The sequence below is a fragment of the Erinaceus europaeus genome, chromosome X (assembly GCF_950295315.1).
Source record: "Erinaceus europaeus chromosome X, mEriEur2.1, whole genome shotgun sequence".
Taxonomy (NCBI): domain Eukaryota; kingdom Metazoa; phylum Chordata; class Mammalia; order Eulipotyphla; family Erinaceidae; genus Erinaceus; species Erinaceus europaeus.
The window spans coordinates 64,436,280-64,464,171 of record NC_080185.1 but is presented as its reverse complement, the minus strand read 5'-3'; positions in this window follow the sequence as shown (position 1 = coordinate 64,464,171).

The window sequence follows — 27,892 nt, the reverse complement described above, 5'->3', positions numbered from 1 at the left end:
GTCATGAATACAGTTTAGTTAATTTAGTCTCTATTTAACCCACCACATTAGACAATATTATTTATTGGATTTAAGTGCTCACATTTGATGCTTAAGACTGTGAATACATAGCATTGTGAAGTATAGAATTAGTCCAAGTATAAATGGCCAAGTATAAATATTACCTCTTTATCAAGGAAATGAAAGTAAAAATGAGATACTACTATAAAAATTAAATATTTTGTTTATTATTTATGGATAGGAACAGCAAGAAATTGAGGTGGCAGTGGGAAAGGGAAGAAGGAAGGGAGGTAGTGAGGGAATAAGAGAGGGAGAATTGCAGCATTGCTTCAACACTCCTGAAGCTTTCACCCTGGAGGTGGTAACCAGGGACTTGAACCAGGTCTTGTGCATTGGGACTTGAACCAGGTCTTGTGCATTGGAACATGTGCTCTCAAATAGGTATGCCACTACCTGGCCCCTGTCTCTCTCCCCTCTATCTCCCCCTTTTTGTAGTTAAAACAAAAAAAAAAAAAAAGAAAAGGAAGAGAGAGAGAAATGGCCATCAGGAGCAATGGATTCTTCATGCAGGCACCAAACCCCAGGAGTAGCCCTGCTGGCAATAAAAACTAATTATAATAAAAGAAAATAAACAAAAAAATGAAAGTAACTTCTCATTCTGATGAGAAGTATGTTTGTAAGGGAACATAAGTTGCAGTAAATTTGTGATGTTAGGGGAACAATGACAAGCTTAGTTACTCCTACTCAAGTACTTATTCTGTAAGTATATTAAAATGCTTTAGTATAGATAAACCACAACACCAGAGATTCTCTCCAGTACCACCATACCAATCCCCATATGATAGTAGAGCTTGAACCTGGAGCATGCATTTGGCAGCATAGGCATCCTACCCAGAGAGCTATTTCTCTCACCAAATGAAAAATGTTTGAGTAATTATTATTTTTAAGATTTGTGGTTTAGCAGTTAGATGGTAAATAATGTCCTATAATTTGAGTTGTCAAGTAATTATCATCATCTATGTCAATTTCAGAATGGTAGGAAAGAAAGAATAAACTGATGCCTACAAAAGACCTCTCATCTACACTAGTAGTATATGTCCCAAGTGTAAAACTTACCTTTCTAATCAGGAAAATGCAAATAAAAACAACAATGAGGTACCACTTTACACCTGCAATAATGGCATACATTAGAAAAAACAGAAATACCAACTATTGAAGAGGCTATGGGAGCAAAGGGATTCTCCTACATTGCTGGTGGGAATGTAAATTGGTCCAACCCTGATAAAAAAACAGTCTAGAGATTCATCAGAACATTAGAAATATACCTGCCATATAATCCAACAATCCTTCTTTTTGGAATTTACCCAGGGAAAACACAAACACCAATAAATAAATAAATGAATCATATGCACACTATGTTCATAGCAGTATAGTTTGTAAATAACAGATGGATGACTAAGAAATATGTGGTACATATGTGCTATGTAGTACTGTGCAGCTGTTAGAAGTGATAAGATCATCTCTTGCAATGTTGTGGTTAGTATATGATTCAGGCATCATGTTAAATGAAACAAGGCAAAAAAAGACTAATACTGAATGATCTCACTTATAGGTGGAAGTTAAGAATAAAGGGTATTAAAAGAAAAAGAGGTAAAATTTGGACTGGGTGTGGCATATTGCACTGAAGCAAAGGACTCTGGGAGAGAAGAGAAAGGTATAGGATGAAGGAACATAAAGGTTCTTGATTAGACATCAAGGGGAGATGAGAGGCTATGCCTATGTGTTAAAGACTATATTGTAGATCATTAACTCTCCAACTGAAAAGGGAAAAAAAAAAAAGAAAAATGAACAAAACAAACAAAAACACTTCTCTCTATAAGCCATGTCTTAACATAATAAAAACTAAATGTTATGTCAGGTAATATCCAGATAAACACATATCACATACAACTGAGTAATTGTACCCATGTGTTGACGACAGTACTATGACCCATAAGCCCCTCAATCAAGTAAGTTTGGAAAAAAAGACTCTCCTTTTTAAATTTAATGGTTTGGGCCCTTTATCACAGATTCTCTATAGGTGTGAAGGCTGATATCTGATCTCTCAATTATATTTCATTAATATATATGTCCATTTTTGTCTGAGTACCACAGTTTTGGTTACTATACACCTGTAATATACTTGCAAGTTAGGAAACTTGATGCCTCCATTCTTGCTTTTTCTCCCCTCAGATCACTTTGGAGACTCTAGGTATTTTATGATTCTAGATAAACTTTTTTAGGCATAGGCATAGGAAATACTTCATTGTGTCAGACATAGTAAATACTCAAATTTTTGTATATATAATCTGCTACTTACCAAATATTTATCAGGCTTACTTATATATTTATTATATTTATAAGGTCATTGAAATCTCTTCAATTATTTCATTTTTTAAAGGGAATGTCATTTTAAAATTATTTTTATTTATAAAAAGGAAACACTGTGGGGCCAGGTGGTGGCATATCTGGTTAAGTGCACACATGACAGTGTACAAGGACCCAGTTTCAAGCCCCTGCTCCCCAACTGCACAGGAAACATGACAAGTGGTGAAGCAGGGCTGCAGGTGTCTCTCTGTCTCTTTCCCTCTCTATCCTCACCTCTCAATTTCTGTCTCTATGCAGTAATAAATAAATTTATATATATATATATGGAAAAACTGACAAAAACCATGAGATAAGAGAGGTACAACTCCACACAGTTCTTACCACAAGAACTCCATATCCCATCCCCTCCCCTGATAGCTTTCCTATTTTTTATCACTCTGGGAGCATGGACCCAGGGTCATTATGGGGTGCAGAAGGTGGAAGGTCTGGTTTCTGAATTTCTTCCCAACTGAACATGGGTGTTGACAGTTAGATCCATACTCTCAGCCTGTCTCTCTCTTTCCCTAGTAGGGCAGGGTTCTGGAGAAACAGGGCTCCAGAACACATTGGTGGGGTCTTCTGCCCAGGAAAGTCTGGTTAGCATCATGTTCTCATCTGGAACCTGGTGGCTGAAAAAAAAGTTAACATATAAAGCCAAACAAATTGTTGACTAAACATGAACCTAAAGATTGGAATATTTCAGATGAAGAGTTGGGGGGGTCTCCATTTTGTAGATAGTTAGTAGGCCTGTTTTAGTTATATTCCAAAGGACTCATGACTATACTATTTTTTTTTTCTGAGCCTGACATCTGATATGCAGGTGGATCAAGTTATTGTCTAGGGAGATGATGCCATGGCTACAAAAAGGACCAGAAAGCTGGATCAGGGAAGAGAGTAGCTCCCAAATATGGGGAAGGTATATAAATATTGTTGACTGTAAACTCCATTGATTTAATGTGATCTGAGGGCCATATTCAGCTTAGAAGCCTATGTGACCTCTCCATCCTATAGATCTAAGCTCACATTCTGTGGTCATGAATAAGAATGTTCCAAGCTGCTCCAATTTAAGGACCTATCCTCCTCAGGTATAAGATAGAGTATGTTGGCCAGCCCCCTTTGGAGGAGGAAGATTCTCTACTAGTGTTGATCCACATTGATGGCAAGATACTACAGGAGTGCACAAAGGGGTATATTGTTTTGTTTCTGACAGAGATGACCTGTAACAATGTAGAGAGGGATTTATTTGAGGTCTCTGCCCATCATGTCTGTTTGGGAATCTTAAGACTCCCCGACTAGGGCCCCAGCTGATGGGATGGCCTGATAGCGACTAAAGAGTCACTGTTAAAGTATGCCAGTCTCTTTCCCTTATTTAGTTTTTACAGTCCTTGCTTTGATAAGGTTAGCTTTGGAGTGAGTGAAGGAAGTATAATAGGAAGCAGGTGAGGAGGGTGTCTAAGTCTAAGTAGACACTATTTCTTTTTTTTAATTTATTTTTTATTTAAGAAAGGATAAGTTAACAAAACCATAGGGTAGGAGGGGCACAACTCCACACAATTCCCACCACCCAATCTCCATATCCCATCCCCTCCCCTGATAGCCTTCCTATTCTCTATCCCTCTGGGAGCATGGACCCAGGGTCGTTGTGGGTTGCAGAAAGTGAAAGGTCTGGCTTCTGTAATTGCTTCCCCGCTGAACATGGACATTGACTGGTCGGTCCATACTCCCAGTAAGTAGACACTATTTCATTAAAGAGGGTTAAAGAATAGGAAAGCTATCAAGGGAGGGGATGGGATACTGAGTTCTGGTGGTGGAAACTGTGTGGAGTTGTACCCCTTTTTTAAATTTTTTAAAATATTTTCCCTTTTGTTGTCCTTGTTGTTTTATTGTTGTAGTTATTATTGTTGTCATCGTTGTCAGATAGGACAGAGAAATGGAGAGAGGAGGGGAAGACAGAGAGGGGGAGAGAAAGATAGACACCTGCAGACCTGTTTCACTGCCTGTGAAGCGACTCCCCTGCATATGAGGAGCCGGGGGCTTGAACCAGGATCCTTTCTCTGGTCCTTGAGCTTTGCGCCATGTGTGCTTAACCCGCTGCATTACCGCCCGACTCCCTAGTTGTACCCCTTTTATCCTATGGTTTAGGTAGTGTTTCCTTTTTATAAATAAATAAATAAATAAGAAAGAAAAATATTAAAATTTAAAAATATATATAAAATAGAAATACTGACAAGATGCCCGTGTTCAGTGGGGAAACAACTACAGAATCCAGACCTTCCACCTTCTGCATTCCATAATGATCCTGGGCCCATACTCCTGGAGGGATAAAGAATTATTTCATTTTTATAGTGGGAAATTCTTTGTTGTTATAAAGCAGATATTTCATCTTGATACTTGTAATACTTTTCAACTCAAAAACATGCTTTTGAGCAAGATGGCAGCTTGAAGTCAGCTCCTAAAAGACTCTACACACACACACACAGAAAGAGAGAGAGAGAGAGAAACCACTTCAAATCCTGGGAATTCTAAATGAGAACACGATTTCCAGCCCAGTAGGACAGAAATTATTGGGGAGCGGACAACGAGGAACCACGGTATAATAACTCCTCTGTAAATAGGCAGAAGGGTGCTAAAAAGGATAAAGGAGAACCAAGGGGCTACCAAGTTGTAGATGCTACATCCTAACTTCCCTGTACAGAGGTCCTCACAAATGTATCCTGGAATCCAGAATCCTATCCAACTACAAAAAGATAGAAACAGACTGGGGATATGAATTGACCTGCCAAAGACCATGCTCAGCAGTGAAGCAATTACAGAAGACAGACCTTCCACATTCTGCTCCCCATAAAGAATTCTGGTCCATAATCCCAGAGGGATAAAGAATAGGGAACCTTCTAATGGAGGGGATAGAATACAGAGCTCTGCTTGTGGAAATTATATGGAATTGTACTCCTTTAAAATAAAAAACCTAAACAAACAAAAAAACAAAAATCATTGGACCCTGTAGCATGATGCCCCAAGTTGAATCCAAAGAATTACATATGTCACAGTGATGCCCTGGTTCTCTCTCCCTCTCTCACTACTAATAAATAAAATATTATTAATTTAAAAATATATTTCTGAAGCAATCACAAATTATTTCCCATAACAGGATCTCTTCTAGGTTACAACAACCATAGCAAGAAAATAGAGAGACAGAGAATTCTATGGAAACTCACATAATCAGAACAGCAACCAAAACAGCATATTTTAGTGAACCTGCTACTCCAGGGAATATCTAGCTGCCTATACCTCAATATCATTATTAATAAATTAATTATCAGTAAATTGGTAGAGAAGATGAATTAATTTTATAACGATAATTCCAAATTTTTCAGAGTTAATAATTTTATGAACTTCAAGTGCAGTAAAATTATATAGGCCTGAGATAGCAGAACAATTTACAAAAGAAACTCAGAAGTGCATATACTTGTCATCTCTTTTCCCAGCAAAGCAGCTCAAAGCATTAATTGATCATAAAATAACAACATCCACATGGAGTCAATACCACAATAAACTTTATGATGGTGAATACCAAGTTTTTTAAATATATTTTTTATTTATTATTTATTCCCTTTTGTTGCCCTTGTTGTTTTATGGTTGTAGTTATGACTGATGTCGTTGTTGGATAGGACAGAGAGAAACTGAGAGAGGAGGGGAAGACAGAGAGGGGGAGAGAAAGATAGACACCTGCAGACCTGCTTCACCACTTGTGAAGCAACTCCCCTGCAGGTGGGGAGCCGGGGGCTTGAACCAGGATCCTTATGCCAGTCCTTGTGCTTTGCACCACCTGCGCTTAACCTCCTGCACTACCACCCAACTCCCTAATACCAAGATTTTATGAATTTTCAAAAAGTAGCAAATTGTACTGTAAGAGCTTAATAAGTTCATAATCATTATAATAGTCATATCATATGTATCATATGTTACTAGCTGAGAAATTATATATATATATATATATATATATCCCATTATGTCCCTCTTTTCAGATATTTTCTATGGAGAAAGCATAGAGTAGAAATATATTCTCTAATGACATGGCTTGTCCAATATAGCAAGTTTTGCATATAAACAAGAATCTGTGATATTTTTGCACTAATGGACTTTTAACATTCAAATCTCTTACATACTACTCCTATATACTATACTCTAAAACACAAAATGGAAGCTTCAAAAGGCAGAAGCATGTCAAAATAGCAGCAGGTGGACTACATTCCTCCTAAAACAACTACACAAAGAAAACATACCACATGGGGGCAGAGTCAGTATGGTTGCATGAAGACGGCACCTAGGCTGACTCTCCTCAAAACATCTCTTTAGATCCTAGCATTTCTAAATGGAAACAAGATTTCCAGGCCAGTAGGAAAGAAACTGCAAAGGCAGGGACAAAGAGAAACCACAGTGCAACATTATAACACATTATGAATTGGCAAAATGGTGCTGAAAAGAACAAAGAAGAGATGATTGGTGAGTCTCAAATTGCATCCCCAAGTCCATCCCCCAAGTCAGAGGTGGCTTATTTAGCAAACAGAAACAGCTAGGGAGAAAGAGCCCCCTCCCCCCATGGAGTCAAAGTCTTCAAGAAAAATTCCAAGACTGAACATTTTTCACAATGCAGGGGGAGAATCCGTGTGACCTTGCCTACTGGATCTGAACTAGATAGTCCCAACAAATCTGACAGGCTGATAGGTCTGTTAACTGAAACAGTTAGGTAAAGCTTCATCAAACCAACACCCTTCCCATTGTGAGCATATATATGTTCTGATAATTTTTTAATTCCTTCCCTAATTCTCTGTGTATACTTCTGTTGGCTGTGGTTGGCTATCTTTATTATTATTATTATCTTTATTTATTAAATAGATACAGCCAGAAATTGAGGAGGAAAGGGGTGGCAGAGATGGAGAGAGACACCTGCAACACTGCTTCACCATTTGTGAAGCTTTCCCCTTGCAGGTGGGGACCAGGGACTCAAACCTGGGTCCTTGCACATTGTAACATGTGAGCTCAACTAGGTGTGCCACCACCTGGTCCCTCTTTTTTTTTTCTATTAACTAAGTTTTTTTTGCTTTTGTTGTTGCTGTTTTTGTTTTGGGGAGTGTTTTTGGTTAGCAGCCTTGTTGTTTTTGTGTGATTTGGTTTTGCTTTTTTTTTTTTTGATAGTTATTTCAGTCATCTATTCCTCACTTCAGTTTGGATATGAACTACAGCATAATGCTTAGATCTGTCAACTAGGAAGACCTAACAATTATTAACATTTATACAACCCATGAAGGGCTATTTAAATGCATCAAACATCTACTGAAGGAGGTACAAAAAAATATATCAATAGCAACACAATAATAGTACTTCAACACCCCACTCACTCAAATTAGCAAATTATCTTGGCAGAAAGTTGATAAAGAAATAATAGTAGGTGGTTCAGGAGATGGTGCAGTGGATAAGACATTGAACCTGCAAGCATGAGGTCCTGAGTTCAGTCCCCAGCAGCACATGTACCAGAGTGATATCTGATCCTTTCTCTCTCTCCACCTATCTTTCTTATTAATAAATAAATAAAATCTTTTTTAAAAAAATGTTTGTTAAAAAAAAGAAAGAAGAGTAGGAGGGGTCTGGGTTGTAGCACAGCTAGTTAAGCACATATGATGCAAAGCACAAGGACTGGTGTAGGGATACTAGTCCCCAGATACCCACCTGCGGGGGATTTGAGTCCCCAGATACCCACCTGCGGGGGGTCACTTCACAAGCGGTGAAACAGGTCTGCAGGTGTCTATCTTTCTCTCCTCCTCTCTTATCTTTCCCTTCTCTCTCGATTTCTTACTGTCCTGTCCAACAAAAAAAAATAAATAAATAAGAAGAAATAAGAGTAGGTCCCATGGTGGTGCACCTGGTTGAACACACACAATACAATGTGCTAGGACCCAGGTTCAAGCCCCTGGTCCCCACGTGCCGGAAAAATATTTGTGAATGGTGAAATACTATTGTAGGTTTCTCTGTGTCTTTCTTCCTCTCTATCACCCCCTTCCAAGTAAACATAGAGATAGAATGAATAGAACTATTGGATATCTTCAAAGTCCTTCATGCTAAGAAGCTGGTATAAACATTCTTTATATGGGACATTCTCAATGATAGACCTTCAGTTAGGCCAAAAAGGCAGTGTCAACAATTCAGAAGCATTGAATCATCCCAAGCAACTTCTCAGCTCACAATGGAATTAAACTAACACTTAACAACAAACAGAAATATTGAAAAAGTCCCAACATATGGAAACTTAACAATACACTACTTAACAACTACTGGATCAAAGAGGTACTTATAGAAGAAATTAAATTGTTCCTAGAACCCAATGAAAATGAAGACACAGCTATCAAAATATTTGGGACAAAATGAAGATAGTATTAAGAGGGAAATACATAGCTATACAGATGCACATTAGGAAACAAACAAACAAAAAAAAAAACTCAAGTAAGCAACCTGACTGCACACCTTAAAGACTTAGAATAAAGGAACACTAAAGCAAGCAGGAGGACTGAAATAAGTATAATTTTACAAGAAATAAATAACGTTGAAAATAAGAGAACATACAAAAGGTCAGTGAAACTAAATGTTGGTTTTTCGAAAGGGTAAACAAAACTGAGAAACATTTAGCCAGATTAACTAAAAAGGGATGAGAAGGCTGGGAGTATGGATTGACCTGTCAATTCCCATGTTCAGTGGGGAAGCAATTACTGAAGCCAGACCTTCCACCTTCTGCATCCCATAATGACCCTGGGTCTATACTTCCAGAGAGTTAAATAAAAGGAAAGCTATCAGAGGAGGGGATTGGATACAGAGTTCTGGTGATGGGAATTGTATGAAATTGTACCCCTTTTATCCTATGGTCTTGTCAGTATTTCCATTTTATAAATAAAAATTTAAAAGAGGGTGAGGAAAATCAAGTAAATATAATTGTAAACAAAGGAGGAGCTATCACAACAGATATCACAGAAATGCAAAGTATCTTGTGTGACTTCTATGAACAACTGTATGTCACCAAGTTAGAGAACCTGGAAGAAGTAAAAGAGTTCCTAGAAACATTAAACCTTCCAAAATAAAACAAAAATAAACTAGAAAACATGAACAAACTAATCAGAGCCATAACTTTTCTACATGCTTCTCTCAATTCAACTGATACTGCATCTGCTGACCCCAACCTAAGCAGTGCAACCAGTACCACCTCAGCATGTTTCACTTTGGACCATGTCCAGAGATGTCAGGTATAGAATGTCAACCCTTCAGCTTCATTACTCTGATGAGACCTTTCTTAGCTCCTTAATTCCATTTTGGGTGGTGCACTTCTTAACAAAACCTCAAAACCTAGATATAGACCAGGGCCCATAGGACAGGGCTTATGTACACATGTATCCACAAGTTGGGGAAAAATATATACCTTAAGGCAAAAGTGCACAGTAGTTTGCAGAGTCAATAAATGAAGCAAGCAAGTAGAAAGACCCAAAAAGATACAATAAAATACCTAATGGAATAATTTCTACTTAGACCTAGATACGCTCCTCACCTACTTCCTATTACACTTGCCCCAATCACTCCAAAGCTAACCTTGTCAGATAAAGTAAGGACTACAAAAGCTGAATAAAAGCAAGAGACTGGAATACTTCAATGATAACTCTTTAGTCACTACCTGGCCACCCCATCACCTGGGACCCTACTCAGGGAGTGCTGGGATTCCCACACAGACATGATGGGCCTAGGTCTCTAAAAGATCCATCTCACCACTGTCACTGGACATTTCCACCAGGAACAACATAATGGACCCTTTGAGGTGGCCCATATGACTATGCCTTCAACATGAATCAACAATGGTAGAGAATGATCCATCCTTGGAATGGAGGCTGGACACCATAGTCTACCTACAATACAAGGAAGATAGATCCTGAAATCTGTGCAGCCTGGAATGCTCCTAGCCATGACCACAAAATGTGAGCTCAGATCTACATGGATGCTGAGGTTACATAGACCCCTGTGCTGAGCATGGGCCCCAGATCAAATCAGTGGGGTTTACAGTTAACAATATTTATAAATTTTCCCCATATTTGTGACCTACTCTCTTCCTTGATATAGCTTTCTAGCCTTTTTTTTCCAACTATAACACTATCTCCCCAGAGAAGAACCTGAGTCCACCTGAATATCAGATGTCAGGCTCAGGCAAAAACTAGTAAAATCATGGGCCTCTTTGAATATACCTAAAATAGACCTACTAGCTATTCCAAAATGGAGACCCCCAAATCTTCATCTGCAATATTCTTGCATTTAGCTTCATGATTAGTCAACAATTTGTTCTGCTTTATATCTTAACTCTTTTTCAGCCACCAAGTTCCAGATGCTACCATGATGCCACCCTGACATCCCTGAGTAGATGACCCCACCATGTGTCCTGGAGCCTCACCTCCCCAGGCCCCTGCCCCACTAGGGAAAGAGAGAGATTTTTATTTATAAAATAGTAATATTGACAAGACCATAGGATAAGATGGTGTAGGGTTGCATCACGGGGAAGAGAGAAGAGACCAGGAACTCGTGGCAGAGTGGTAATGTAAATATTTATTCACACAGATGTCCCAGAATTGGGTGTGACCACAGCATTTTAGGCCACTTGGAGCTAGCAAAATGGCCACCTCACAATATGCCCACCGGCCCTTCTCCGGATCAGGTCATGGAAGAGAAAAGAGAAAAGAGGAAGGAGAGGGGGAAAGAGATGGGAAGAAAGAGGAGAGAGCAAACAGGAGCGACCTTATAGAATTCTGGAAGTGGCAAGTTGGGATGGGATTGGCAAGGAAAAGGGTAGGGAGAGGCAAAAGGCATGCTGGGAAGGTGGAAGCATCCTTAGAAACTGTTGCAATGGTTTTAACTGAATTAGCAATACCCTGAGGGGATAACGTGGTGGGGATCTATAAATAATACTTTCATGGAAATATAGTGGTTTGTGAGCCCTACCAATGTTCGACCACATCTGCACAATTACTCAACAGATGGGTACATTTCCACATGATTCCCACCACCAGAACTCCATATCCAATCCCCTCCCTTGATAGCTTTCTTATTCTTTATCCTTCTGGGACTATGGATCCAGGACCATTACACAGTGCAGAAAGTGGAAGGCTTGGATTCTGTAATTGCTTCCCCACTGAACATGGGCACTAGCATGTTGATCCATACTGCCAGCCTGTCTCTCTCTTTCTCTCATAGAGCAAGGCTCTAAGGAGGCAGGGCTCCAGCACACATTGGTGGGGTTCAGGTAGAGCTAGGCTGATTAAAACCTCCTCTTACCATTGGGAATTATTTGGGTTAAAATAAATGCAAGCAGAACTGAATGGTTGTCTGTTTTCATTGTGTGGAATCAGATTTTATAGACTGCAGAAAGGAGAGTTTTACTGCATTGAAAGTCGAAAGAAACCATACTACGGGCTGAGCCATAATGCTGGATATACACTTAGAAATAGCCTTTGGAAGCATCAAATCCAAGAGAGTTTGTCTTTAATATAAATATTATATTTTATAAAAATATAGATATGGGGGCCAGGTACTGGTGTACCTGGTTATGTGCATGTATTAAACGGGAGCCCTGGGGTTACCTTCCGATGTGCTTCACTATTTCTTCTTGATTCCCTGGAGCCACGGACCCGTTCCCTCTGGTTGGCTGGCGTTTTCACCTGGGTGAAGCACAAGATGCCTGTTGGGCCGATTTTTCTCTTGGGGTTGGGTAATTCTGCCCCATGCAGGTGGACACGAGTTAAATAGAAAACCAAACAAAGGGAATTATTATTGAAATATGTCAGAAATTATAGGTTTTTTAAAGGTCGGCTTGCCCCTATGGTAGGGGGCTGGTATGACAAGAATTGATGCAGATACATAAAGGTCAAGATAATTAGTCTCCTGATGCAGGCATTTAATTACCCAAAGGCGTTTGAGGGGAGGAGAGGGATTGAACCAGTTAAGGCAAGATAGAGAGAAGATGAGCAAGGTTTGATGCAAATTGAGGACATCAAAGGGCACTGTTAGGAGTGTGTGATAAGGTGTGTTCTTCTGTGATCAGAAGGTGACTTTGAGTAAGTGAATCTTAAAGTAGGCGGGCATGTGGCCTGCAGTTAATGGAGGGAAGCATTAGGGTTTCTGTGGGCTTGAGAGACTACAAGGCAAGCTTAGTCTGGGAGACTTTTTCCCTCTTGGCTCACCTCTATGACAAGAGAGACTTACCAGCGGGGTGTCTATCCAGACCTCCTTCCAAGGATGGGAGAACTCCCCTACGCTCTACCAAGCTATCACATAGTCCCAACAATAAAGCTTTCAACATTGATGCCACATTTTATAAAGAAAGCATAATTCTATCACTACAGAGAACCACATACAGAGAAACAACAAAATTTAAGTCTAGTAGACAAACAAAGAAAAACTGCAGGAATCCCATGTAAATATAATATGGGATTTCTAAAGAAAATGAGTCCAGAGAAGAAATCCATGAAAATTCATCAAGGGAAATTTTAGAAAATCCATCTTGAGGACATTTAAGGAAACTAGAAACTCTCAACAAAGATAAGTAGATTAATAAACAGATACAGAAAATGAAGGAATTATTCACTAAAGAAATTGAAAATTCGAAGAGAAAAAAATTTAAAACGACATAAAGTTCTAAAAGCACTTTGTTAAATGCAACCTAAATTGGAAAGCTTAACAAGCAAACTTGATCATACAGAGGAGAGATTATTAGGATTACAGGATAAAATGATAGCAATCTGATAAACAGAAGATTTAGAAACAAGTTTAAGGAAAATAATACAAACTATAAGAAATTTCAGATTCCATAAGCAAAGTAAATATAAGGGTAAAGGTAAATCCAGAAAAACATGAGAGGGAGAGGGAGAGAGAGAGAGAGAGAGAGAGAGAGAGAGGATATTCAAGGGAATAATAGTTAAATTTTTTCAACCTAGTGAACAACCCTCTCTCAATTTCTTTCTGTCTCTATCCAATAATAAATTTTAAAATAAAGAAAGAAAAGGAAGACAAAACTGTGACTAAATTGATGAGTAAATATTAACATAAAATACACAACAGTAATAGATAAAAACTTAACAGGCTGGGGAGTCAGCATAATGATTATGCAAAACAATTTCAGGCCTGAGGCTCTGCAGTTCCAGGTTCAATCCCTATCACTACCATGTGCTATAGTTGAATAACGCTCTAGTCTTTTTCTCTGTATCTCTCTCATTAAAATAAATTATATATTAAAAAATAAAAATAAGAAAACAGAAAAACAGATGAGGATCTGGATAGGTTTAGTACAATCAAACGAATTAAGACTTTTTTTCTAAAGATTGCTTTAAAATAGTAAATTGGGTACAATTCTCATAGTAGCCACAGTACAAAATAAAATATGGAACAGAGTATTAAATATAGGAGACAAAAATGATGAAATTGAAAAAAAATATATCACTATTGAAAACCATCCATGTGAAATATAATCAAGTGGGGTAAAGACAACAAAAATATAGAACAACAAGCAAATAAAAATTAGAATAGTAGCAAGCATGCAGCCCTAAATGTGAATGGTCAGAAATTACCACTACAAAGAGAGGGATGTGGTCCAGGAGGTGGCACAGTGGATAAAACATTGGCGTCTCAGTCCCTGGCAGCACATGTACCAGAGTGATGTCTGATTCTTTCTCTTTCTCTCTGCCTGTCATTCTTCATGAATAAATAATATATTTCTATAAAAAGGAGAGGTATGGGGGTAGGTTTTGGGGTCCTAGTGCATGATAGTGTAAAAGCATCTAGGCTGGGGGTTAGAGTGTTATGCAGACATCTATCATGGTGAGATAAATTTTGCCTATGGGTCAACAACTGTACTGCAAACCATTAACAAAACTCTCAATAAAATAGATGCAGTGACTGGATGGGTAAAAAAACCAAAAGAGTTGTATCTGCTTTATGTGTAGAAGAAACTCTTGCACAATATAAAAGAAACAGAGTGAATGGCTGGGTCAAGGGATTTCAAGTCAATAAAATAGAAAAAGGGAAGTAACTGCCATTCTTATATCAGATAAAATAGATTTTCAGTAAAAAAAAAAAAAAAAAGCAATAAAGGAGAGAGATGGATGATATATAGCAGTCATCCATCTGTTGGAGGTAAATGCAACACAAGTATCCTCAGTATATATGCACCCAAAAGGGATGTACCTACATATACAAAACATGCAGTAACTAACCTCCAGTGTTACGCTGACAACACAAAGTAAAAGTAGGGGACTTTAACACATAAATTTTGGCGAAAGATATATCAGCAGGACAACAAAAATCAACAAAGAAATCACAGACTTGGGAGTCTGGTGGTAGCACACGTGGCGCCAAGCTCAAGGACCAGCATAAGGATCTCTGTTCCACCAGCCAGGGGGTCACTTAACAGGCAGTGAAGCAGGTCTGGAGGTGTCTATCTTTCTCTATCCCTCTCTGTCTTCCCCTCTTCTCTCCATTTCTCTCTGTCCTATCCAACAATGACGACAGCAATAACAACATAATAACTACAACAACAATAAAAAGGGCAACAAAAGAGTAAAATAAATAAATACTAAAAAAAAAAAAAGAAAGAAATCACAGACTTAAAGAAAGCTGGCTGTATATACAGCATAGCAAAGGACTTCTATACCTGAGGCTCTGTGGTCCCAGGTTCAATCCCCAGCACTGCCATAAGCCAGAGATGAGCAGTGCTCTCGTCTCTCTCAATCTCTCTCTCTCTCTCTCTCTCTCTCTAATAAAGTTAAAGTAAATACAAATATAAAAAATATTCCAATAAAAAAGAAATCCATAGATGAGTTGGAGTTAACAAATATCACAAACTGGCATGCCAAAAGAAATAAATTCTCAAATGCACATGGGACATACTCAAGGATTGACCACATATAGAGATACAAACATAGTCTTACAAAATGTATGAAGATTTAAATTTTAAAATGTCCCCAAATAATACATGGGTAAAAGAAGAAATAAAAAGAAAAATATTTTCAAATGTAGAGCAAGTAGTCTGGGAAGTGGCGCAATGGATAAAGCACTAGACTCTCAAGCATGAGGTCCTCTGTTTGAACCTCTGCTGCACATGTTCCAGAGTGATGTCTAGTTCTTCTCTCTTTGCCTATATTTCTCATAAATAAATAAAAATCTTTAAAAAATGTAAAACAAAAAATAAATGAATAATTAGTTATTAGATCCTATGGGGTTCAGTAAAAGCAGTGCTAAGAAGAAAGTTCATAACCATACAGCTCCACATTGACAAAGAAGAAATATATCAAATAAAAATTCTAACATGAAATATGAAGGAACTAGAAAAGGAGCAAACAATAGGCCCCCAAAGTCAAAATTAGGAGGACAATAATTAAAATCATGTGAAAGAGTGGTGAAATAGCTAACTTGGTTACTGTAAGGTGTTGCCATGTATGTGATCCAGATTTGAACCTATTCCCTATTACTTTGAAGGAAGTTTCAGTACTGTGGTTTGAGCATGCATTTCCCCCCACCCCTCTCTCTCTCTTCTCTGAATCTGTCTAAAGAAATTAAATTAAAAATGAATGAAATAGAAATAAGAGACTATACAAAGATGGTGAAAGCACAAGCTTCTTCTTGAAAAGTTAAATTAACTGCCTCACTAGGTTAAGTAAGAAAAAGAGAGATTTATGGTAAAAAAAATTAAATTAAAAATGGAGCACCACGTGTAATAAAACAGAAATATAAAGGACCATAAGAGAACATTAGGAACATCAATATGAAAACAAATTGTACAACCTAGAATAAATGGACACATTCTTAAAACCATGACTGAACCAGAAGGAAATATATACCCTAAAGAGTTCAATTACTAGCATAGAAAACAAATCAGTCATAACAAAGGGACTTTTCAAAGTTAACCCAATTAACAAATAAAGTGATGATAATATTAACTATCGATTGTCTTTTTGAACCCTAAGACAGCAGGAACCTCACTCTTTACTATAGAGCCCCTACTTCCCCCAGTCCTGGAACCCTTGGATAGGGCCCACTTTCCTGTATGCATCTCCCAATCCAAACCAAATAATATTGCATCCGCCGATCACAACCTAACCAAAGCAATGATTGCCACCTCAATATGCTTCACCTCAGACTGTATCCAGAGACTTCACGTGTGGAATGACAACCCTTCAACTTCATTACTCGGGTGAGACCTTTCCTTTTATAGTACACTCTAATTTCATCTCAGGTAGTTCACTTTCTAACAAAGTCCCATAATCTAGATATACACCAGTTTCTGTGAGAGAGAGCTTATGTGCACACGTATCCATAAACTACTGCAAAATATATACCTGAAAGCAGAAGTACACTAGAGTTTGCAGTGAGTACCTCCCTAACACTTCCTCTCCACTATTCCAAGCTTGGGATCCATGATTGCTCAACAAATTGTTTGGCCTCATATGTTAACTCTCTTTTCAATCATCAGGTTCCAGATGCCACCAGGATGCTGGCTAGGCTTCCCTGGATTGAAGACCCCACCAATGTGTCCTGGAGCTCAGCTTCCCCAGAGACACACCTTACTAGGGAAAGAGAGAGGCAGACTGGGAGTATGGACCGACCAATCAACGCCCATGTTCAGCGGGGAAGCAATTACAGAAGCCAGACCTTCTACCTTCTGCAAGCCACAATGACCCTGTGTCCATGCTCCCAGAGGGCTAGAGAATGGGAAAGCTACCACGGGAGGGGGGGGGGGATTATGGGGATTGGGTGGTGGGAATTGTGTGGAGTTGTACCCCTTCTACCTTATGTTTTTGTTCACTAATCCTTTCTTAAATAAAAAATTTTAAAAAAATAAAGAGGAAAAAAAAAAAGAAAACAAATCAGTAATCAAAATTCTCTTCAAGAACAAAATCCCAAGCCTAGATGGTTTGACCAATAATTTCTTTAAGACTTTCTATTTTTAGTTTATTTTTATTGGGAGGATTAATGGTTTACAGTAAACACATTTTTGATACATATGTAAAATTTCTCAATTTTCTGAAAACAAAAACAAATTTTCAACCCCAATCTAGGTCTTCCTCCACTAACATGAAACAGGACACCACCCCCTAAGTGCTTTACTTTGGTAAAATAAACCAAACACAGTTCAGATTTCCCCTTTCTCAACATTTTTCCATGAGTGAGATCAGAACGAAAACCTACCCTGTTCAAGCTTAAAAAAAAATTTAAAAAATTAAGCAAGTGGGATAAGGACACTCATGAACATATTCTATCAGACCACTATCAATTTGATCTCCAAAACAGGAAAAGGGTATTACATGACATTACATATACAAGAAATAAAGAAATCAGAGAGAGAAAGAAAGAAAGAAAGAAAGAAAGAAAGGAAGGAAGGAAGAAAAGAAGGGAGGGAGGAAGAAGGAAGGAAGGAAGGGAGGGAGGGATGAAGGAAGGAGGGAATGAAAGAGAGAAGGGAGGGAGGAAAGAAGGAAGGAAGGAAGGAAGGAAGGAAGGAAGGAAGGAAGGAAGGAAGGAAAAAGAAAAAAAGCAAGCAAGCTATGGACAAATGTCTTTGATGATCATTGGTATAAAAATCCCCAGCAAGGGGCTGGGTGGTGGCACACCTGGTTGAGCACACAGTTACAATGCACAAGGACCCATGTTCAAACTCCCGGTTCCCACCTGTAGGGGATAATCTTCACAAATGGTGCCTCTATGGAAGACAATATGGAGAGTCTTTAAAAAAAATTAAAAGGTGGGGGAGTTAGCATAGTGGTTATGCAAATAGAGGAAGTCCCATGTTCAATCCTCTGCATGGCCATAAGCCGGAGCTGAGTAGTGCCCTGTGCTTTGGGAAAAAAACAAAAAACACACAAACAAACAAACAAAAAAACCTGTAGTTAGGGAGGTGGTGCAATGGATAAAGCACTGGATTCTAGACCATGAGATCCGGAGTTTAATCCCAGCAGCATATGTACTAGAGTGATGTCTGTTCTTTCTTTCTCTTCTCCTACCTTTCTCATGAATAAATAAAAAAAAGAAAAGAAGAAAGAAAAAACTGAAAATGTGCACCCTAGGTTTGAGCTTGGCTCCCACCTCACAGGCTGATTTGGTGGTTTGCTATATTTCCCCCTCTCTATGTCTCTATCTGAAAAAGCCATCCAGGCCAAACCCTGGTGATGACACAAATAAATAAATAAAGGACCAGGTAGTAGCACACTCAGTTGAGTGTGCATAATACAAAGTACAAGGAGGACCCAGTTTCAAGCCCCCAGTCCCCAGTCCCCACCTGGAGTGGAGGAGTTTCATGAGCAGTGAAGCAGTGCTGAAAGTATCACTATCTTTCTCTGTATCTTTCCTTTCCCTCTCAATTTCTCTCAATCTCCATCTTAAGTACAAATCCAAGTATCAGATTTCAAATGTTACTATCCACCCAGAGGATTTTTAAAAAGCTACCTGGATGCCAGGGACAGAACGCTTCGTGAAAATGTTAGGGAAGTCCTTGGGCAACCCCCTTGTTTCAAAAGAAGGCCATCTTGCTGCCCAAATCCCATTGTTAACCAGAAGAAAAACCATATACACTGCAAGAGGAAGCCAACTGGGATAAGGCTCCAACTCCCAGAAATTTCAGAAATTTCTTGTCCTATATGGATGCCATCTTTCCCACAGAGACTATGAGGCTCACTCAGATAGAGATGTTAAGGGTTTGTTGATTTCAGGTTAAGACTACCAAGTTATTGGACAGAAGTCACAGGATAATCTCTGAGCCCAGTACTTAAAATCCAAGTTTTGGGGTAGGAGGGCATAAACAGCTGTGCTCTAAGTGCCATTAAGCCAGGGATTGCTTCTCCATCTATATGTCTTTTGCCTGAAGCAGGAAAGGTCTCTACTGTAGCACTAACTCAGTTTAAATTCATTTTCTGGGATACACAAGTACTCACAATCATTTTTCCCTTTTCATTAGTGATTTACATAATTAGAAGATAATAGTGATATAGTTCTATGCAAATCCCATCATTAAAGTTTTGTGTCCCTACTTCCACACCCAAAGTTAACCAACATAGTTCACCCAAGGTCTTAGATAGGGGTTCACTTTTTTTCAAGTTCATGTGTTTGAATTCTCTATATTCCACATATGAGTGAAAACATCCTGTAGTTGTCCTTCACTTCTTTACTTCATTAAGCATAATCATCTACAGTTCCATCATTTTGTCCCAAAGGACATATCACTTTTTTTATTGCTGAGTAGTACTCAATGGAGCATATGTTCCAAAACTTCTTGATCCAGTCAAAGGACATTTATGTTGCCTCCATATTTTGACTATTATGAATAATGCAGCTATGAACATGGGGTGTGTATGTTCCTTCAAATTAGTGCTTGTATGTCTTTTTTAAAATAAATGTCTAGCAGTGGTATTGCTGAATCATAAGGTATTTCCATTTGTACTTGTTCAAGGATTTTCCATACTGTTCATCATAATGTCTATACCAGTTTGCACTCCCACCAGCAATGTAATAAGAGTTCCTCTTTCTCCACATCATCTCTAACACATAATTTTCTACTTTGCTGATAAAGGCCATTCTCACATTTGTGAGGTAGAATCTCAGTGTGGTTTTAATTTGTATTTCTCTAACGATGAGTGAAATGGCACATTTCAGAATATGTGTGTGGGCCATGTGTGTCTCTTCTGTAAAGAACTGTGTATTGATATTTTCTGTCCACTTTTTATTGGGTTGTTTTCTTTTCCTTTTAGTTGAGTTGTATGAGTTCTTTAAATATTTTCAAATTAAGCCATTTTTTCAGATGTATGGTGTGCAAATATCTTCTCCCAGTTGTTCAGCTGTCTTGTCTATCCTCTCACAGACACTTCAAAAGACAGGGCCAGGTGGAGGTACATATTACAGTATTCAAGCCCCTGGTCCCTACCTACAAGTAGTGAAGCAGGGCTGCAAATGTCTCTCTGCCTTTATTCTTCCCCTTTTAATTTCTCTCTGTTTCTATCCAATAATAAATAAATTTAAAATAAAAATATTGAAAATTCTGAGTCTGGTAACAAAATTTTCCTGTCCTAAATATTGGGTAATACTGCAAAATGAAAAAATTTCCTTCACATATAGGACTGAAATACAGATAATTTATTTTTTCTTTGCAGCATTGAGCAGGCAGACAATACTGAACTATTTCAATAGCAAGCAAGCAATTACATGCTAAAAAAAAGATTAGGTTTCTCTGAAGTAACCTGACATATATATCACAATATTTAATATGAATAATGGATGCTTCAGAGGTAATCACTTAAAAAATAAAATGTGTAGTCACTTAAGTCACAATCAGTGAAACAAATTTTGATTTTTTCCCAGATTCATAACTCTTCCAAACACTCTCCCCTTTGGTACACACAGCATATATGTAAATCCAAAAGTAGGGTAAGGAGATAAATCCCTGCCTATTTCAAGTACCACTCTGTATATAAAAGTTTGTATAGCAACTGAATACACAGTCTGATGAGTCTGGCTCAATTTCTCGGAATATGTATATGGAAGTATGCCAATGCATTTGTCATTATTAGGACTAACTAGCAATGACCATCAAGGTTAAATAAAATAAACAGAGAATTCTTAGCCTTAGCATCTTTTGCTAAAGGCTTTATATTTCTCTACCTAGTTCAACAAAGTTGACTACTAGTGATACACGTATTTAATGAAGAAAAAGTATACCCAGGCAACAAATACTTTTGCCCTCACTAAAATGTAGAATAAAGCAACACAGGGAATAAATCAAGGAATAACCTTCTGGGCTAATCCCTGAGTAGTTTCCTTTGGGCCACCTTGTACTTAATGATGAATTGTTCTGCCACATTACAGGAGTTGACTAAGAAATTCCATCTTCTCTTTCAGATTAAACTATGTATAACTCAGTAACAGTTTTAATCAATGTAAAAGGGGGATTTTGTATATGAAAATAGGACAAACTTGTAAAAATTCTGATAGAAGTTCCCTTAAAAAAACTGAATGTCAAGCCACTTCCAAGGAAAGATGTGAATTTAAAGATCCATATAGATGCTAGAATGATACTTTTCTTTGATTAACTAGATTCATTTTTTCTAAAGAAAGAACCAGGTAGCCCAGACAATTTGGACTAATCTATTCAATTGATATTCTTTTGGTACTTTCTAGAAGAGAACCACAGCCAGTTTGAGTGATGACACAGTCTCCTAGAATTAGTCTATCACTAATTATTAGTCCTCTTCAAAGAAATATTTATTTGGAGAAATCTCTAAACTAAGTTGGGAAATATTTTGGATGTCTGTATTTAAAGTACAAGTGTATTAGTAGCCTCTGTCCCCTAATTCATTTGGGGTCTCACTAAAGCCATTGCAAGTTTACATACAGTTACTAGGAAATAATAATGCATTTGCTATTCAGAAAGCAACAAAGCCACTATGTCAAAGTCAAAAGAATTGCTGATCATTCTACACTTATTCTGCAATTTAGTATATTTTCACTTTTGAATTACATATAGGAAAAATCATAACCTTTTTTTTCCTGCAACTAGGGTTATCACTGGGGCTCAGCTGGCATTATGTAATGTATGTGCTCAACCGGGTGCACCACCACCTGACACTTGATTCATAACCTTTCAGTGCACATGGCTATCATGTGTTAATCAGGTCAGGAATGAGGCACATGATATAGAAACTGCGTGTTATGTTAACAGTGGAAGCACTATTAAAGAATGAAGAAAGAATGAGGTCCAGAATCCGTGGCTCACCAGTTGAGTGATTCTTTCTATCCATGAAGCCACTACCCACTAAGGCCCTTACCCACTGATGACAAAACACAACCTCAGGAAACAATTCTGCAAACCCATCTCCTTACTGGGAGGAGAGTGCCAACCTCTGCTGTGACACAGTATACCTACCTGTGAGCAACAGGAAGGTTGGCACGGCACACAGCTGACATCGAGCCTAACAACAGATACTATGACCTGCGCAATCGCATAAGGGATTGTGGGTACAAGGAACTATATAAACAGGAAGCTGCAGCAGCTTAGTCTCTTAGGATCATCTCCTTCACAGTGTTCACTGACTGGAGTACCTCCTGATCTCTGGGCTTTTGGTTTCGTGTATAGCTAGCCTACAGAACATTGGTCCCTGTCATCTCTCTTAGGCCTTATCACTTGATCACTTTGATATTGCTTTTATGAATAAATCTCTCACTTGTTTAACACTAAGCAGAGCCCAGAGTATTTCTACAAACCTCCACTGATAGAATAGTGGGAATGAGAAAATTCATGAAAATTGGTAGAATCTGTCATTCAGAATTTCATCTTTGCTACGACCCCAGTATTAGAAAAGGAATCCTGTAAGAGAAGAGAATGAAAATGCTTTCAGGGAAGAAAACACATTCTGCCTTCCTTCCTTCCTTCCTTCCTTCCTTCCTCCCTCCCTTTATCTTGCCATATCAAATGAATTTGTTTAATTCCAGGTGGTACAAAGTATTTTATAGAACAAAGATGTAAGAGAACACCTTGGCAGGATTTTGGACAGAGTTTATCCTGACTTCAGGATAAACTGAGTGCCTGAGTGAGAAGAACTGTACTATTTCTTAATTATTTTATTATCTTTACTTATTGGATAAAGACAGCCAGAAATGGAGAGGGTAGAGGGAGATAGAGAAGGGGAAAGAGTATGCAGTACAGCCTCACCATTTGTAAAGCTTTCTCCCTGCAGGTGGGGACTAGGTGCTTAAACCTGAGTCCTTGCACATTGTAACACATGTGTTCAACCAGGTGTACCACCACCCAGTCCCTGAACTATTTTTTCTTTGCAAAAGTTATTTCTTAAATTTACAGAGTAGTCCAAGAAATTTCATTCTAATTATTGGTGACAGTTGATGTTATGACAGAATCCAGATGCTTAAAAACAGAGATGGGAGTCAAGACCACCATTGCCTAAGGCAAACGAAACTGCTGACTTTTTGCCAGAATTCTTAATTCTTCCAGTGGCCAGAGACCCTTCCCCATGGCTTTCACTTTTAGTTCCTCAAGTTTCTTCTGTTCCTCTTTCTGCTTCTGCTTAAATGTCTTGTTTTCTTAATTCATTACCTTGGCCTGCTTCTTGGGCCTGCTTCTTGGCCCTGCTTCAGGAGCTTCTTTTTGCCACCTTCATGGCAGAACATGATTCCTGCTGCCTCTTCCCCAGACCCTACTCCCTTTTTTCATACAGTGCAATACTACAAAATAAGGTTTCTTTTTCCTTCACATAAGACTGAAATATAGAATTTTTTATAATTATTTAGCATAGGCCAAAAATAGACAACTCTGTACTATTTCAATCTTAATCGAATTAACTATAGCAGGATAGTTGGGTGATTAAGGTGAGACTCTCAGACTTGTTCGTAGAAACAGATGAAATCTAGTGAGTTCTATTCTGTTTTCTTTGTTTGTTTTTGTTTTTGCCTCCAGGGTTATTGCTGGGGCTCTATGCCTGCACTGTGAATCCACTGCTCCTGGATTTTTTCCCATTCTATTGCCCTTGTTGTGGTTGTTATTGTTATTGTTGTTATAGCTGTTGTTGTTGTTGAATAGGACAGAGAAATCCAGAGAAAAGGTGAAGACAGAAAGGAAGAGAGAAAGACACCTGCAGATCTGCTTCACCACTTGTGAAGAAAGCCCCTTGCAGGTGGGGAGCCAGGAGCTCCAACTGGGATTCTTATGCTGGTTATTGTGCTTTGTGCCATGTGCATTTAACCAGCACTAACACCCAGCCCCAGGGTTCTGTTTTAAAGGCCATAAGAAGACTGCCAAGCAGAGTCTGTGAAGAGGCTGTGGGTTGGATATTCGTTGAGTATGGTTCTTCTGACATGGTGGTTCAGAGCTTTAAAGCTGCCAAGCAGGCATCTACTCCCAGCACTGAGATTAGGACAGAAACCAAGCAAACAAATTTTCACATCAACCACTATTTAACCTCCTTTTTCTGGGAGTTGAGATATCTTGATTCATTGATAATGAAGAAAAAAGTACTGAAGCATGAATTCTATACAGGATAATTCTATAGGTTAAAGTTCCCCTCTGAAATCAGCCAGCAGATAAGGGCACCCAAACTCAAGTTGAAATGAAACTGCTTGAAATTTTACATACTTCTGTAAATAAATAAACAGAGGCTAGAGTTTTCTTCCCAGACTTTTGCCTGAATCTGTATTAGACAGCATGGAAATCTAGTTCTGGGATTTATTTCAACTGTCATGCGCTAAAGTATTAACTCAAAAACTCAGCCCAGCCAGACAGATCTCTGCTTGAGCCAGTACATTCATTTGAAATAATTTGGTAGCAGGGGCTTTCACCTTAGGCAAGCATAGGTAAATCCTAGATTAGTGTGGCCCTTGTCATTCCTAAATAGATTGCATACCTCCTGCTGGTGGGCTTTCATTAACAAACTCTGAATAAACTAGAGAAATAAATAAGCCTCTTGCCAAGTACACTGTACTCACATTCTCTTCTATTTTTTTTCTGTTACTGTTTCTTTTACCTCCCAGAATTTTCATTTCCTGCTGGGTTATTTGAACAGTATTTTCCTCAGTCTCTTTTTATTCCAATGATACTTCCACTTCTTTTAGTTCTCCTCTTTTCTACTCTTCTGCCTTTGCTTCCTGCATAGTGTTACCATCTCCCACAGATTTCTTTTTGTTTCCTCTGCCTATAGTGACAATTCATGTTCAATAATAGAGCTCTTCCAAATCCTAACTTTTGCCCTCCCTTCACAACATGAATAACCCCAAATAACTGCCCAAGTCATTATAAATGTGGTGATCAAGGGATGGGTGATTCACAATGCCTTATCCAGACACAAAGGATCAGACATTTTTATTGCACAAACAATTAAGAAGGAATTGACTTGGGCAGTGAACAAGATATCCCTAGTTCCTTGCTGGTTGAGTGACCTTCACAATTTCATGATAGACCCCCTATGCCTGTATGTTCTCTTCTACTTAAAAAATACAGACGTAATTGAAATGTCATCTACCTGTTCATTTTGCAGGAGACTGTACCTGTTCATTTTGCAGGAGACTGCTAACTCAGTTACACATAGGTAAGTTGTACAAAAGGCATAAGGAATCTCATAAATAGTTATCTGAAAGAGTGAGGAGAGTATTGAACATACAAAGAAGAGTCTATCAAATTGGGTTTCAGGAATCTGTCTTTGACCCTTTTCCCTTCTCTCTCTTCTTTTTTCATAGTACTATTTTTTTATTGGGGAATTAATGTTTTACATTCAAAAGTAAGTACAATAGTCTTTACATGCATAACATTCCCCAGATTCCCATATAACAATACAACCCCCACTGGGTCCTCTGAATCCTTCTTGGACCTGTATTTTCCCCACCCACCCACACCCACCCCAGAGTCTTTTACTTTGGTGAGATATGCCAATTCCATTTCAGGTTCTACTTCTGTTTTCTTTTCTGATCTTGTTTTTCAACTTCTGCCTGAGAGTGAGATCATCCTATATTCATCCTTCCGTTTCTGACTTATTTCACTCAACATTATTTTTCAAGGTCCATCCAAGATCGGCTGAAAACGGTGAAGTAACCATTTTTTTACAGCTGAGTAGTATTCCATTGTGTATATAGACCACAACTTGCTCAGCCACTCTTCTGTTGTTGGACACCTGGGTTGCTTCCAGGTTTTGGCTATTACAAATTGTGCTGCCAAGAACATATGTGTACACAGATCTTTTTGGATGGATATGTTGGGTTCCTTAGGATATATCCCCAGGAGAGGAATTGCAGGGTCAGAGGGTAGGTCCATTTCTAGCCTTCTGAGAGTTCTCCAGACTGTTCTCCACAGAGGTTGGACCAATTTACATTCCCACCAGCAGTGTAGGAGGGTTCCTTTGACCCCACAACCTCTCCAGCATTTGCTGCTGCTACTTTTTCTGATGTATGACATTCTCACAGGAGTGAAGTAGTATCTCATTGTTGTCTTTATCTTCATTTCTCTGACAAACAGAGATTTGGAGCATTTTCTCATGTGTTTCTCAGCATTTTGGATCTCTTCTGTGGTGAATATTCTGTCTATGTCCTCCCCCCATTTTTGGATGGGGTTATTTGTTATCTTGTTGTTGAGTTTTGCAAGCTCTTAATATATGTTGGTTGTTAAATTCTTGTCTGATGTATGGCATGTAAATATCTTCTCCCATTCTGTGAGGGGTCTCTTGGTTTGGGTAGTGGTTTCTTTAGCTGTGAAGAAGCTTTTTAATTTGATGTAGTCCCATAGGTTTATACTTGCCTTAGTCTTCTTTGTAATTGGATTCATTTCATTGAAGATGTATTTGAAATTTATGTGGAAAAGAGTTCTGCCAATATTTTCTTCTAAATATCTGATAGTTTGTGGTCTAACATCCAAGTCCATGATCCACTTGGAATTTACTTTTGTATTTGGTGAAATACAGTGGTTCAGTTTCATTCTTCTGCATGTTTCAACCCATTTTTCCAACATCATTTGTTGAAGAGACTCTGCTTTCCCCATTTAATAGTCTGAGCCCCTTTGTCAAAGATTAGATGTCCATAGGTGTGGGGCCTCATTTCTGGGCTCTCAATTCTATTCCACTGGTCAGTATGTCTATTCATGTTCCATTACCAAGCAGTTTTGATGACAATGGCCCTATAATACAATTTGAGATCTGGGAGTGTGATGCCTCCAATTCTGTTATTTTTTCTCAAGATTGTTTTGGAAATTTTAGGTCTTTTCTGGTTCCAGATAAACATTTGTAGAGTTTGTTCTTGTTGTTTTCACCGGGCTGGCTTCACGGGCTGGTAACAGACGACCCGGGACTCATGGCAGGGTTGTATGCAGTATCTCTTTATTCATGCAGGACGCAGCACAATCTATACCAAGCTAAGCTAAACTAACAACTAACTAAAACAAACGTTGTCTTTATATATACTTCCCAAGTAGGGTGTGAACAGGATGTGATGCAGAGAGGGTGGAGAGAAAAATGACTGGTGAAAATAAGGGTGTGACAAGGAGAGGATCAGGGTGTGACAAGGAGAGGGGGTGGAGCAGGTGAGAATTCTACCACTAAACCACCAATGCCCTGGAGGGAAGGTGGTGCTTTATGTAAATGTAAAAGTGATTTATGTAAGTAGACGGCACTGGTTATGTAAATAGAATACAGTGGTTATATAAATAGAATGCAGTGTTAAGCAGGGGGGATTTAAACCAAATGAAACAGAAGGGGTTTTTAAAAGCAGAATTAGAAGATACCAACAATTCCCCCTTTCTTTTTAACTAATGGCCATAGTATTAGAATTGTGGGGTGAACAGAAACTTATATTGTATAGGCGTTTTCAAAAGAACTGGCATAAGACATGGAAAAAAAAATAGGCGAGCAGCAATAACCAGTGTGATGCCAAGGGGAACGTTTCT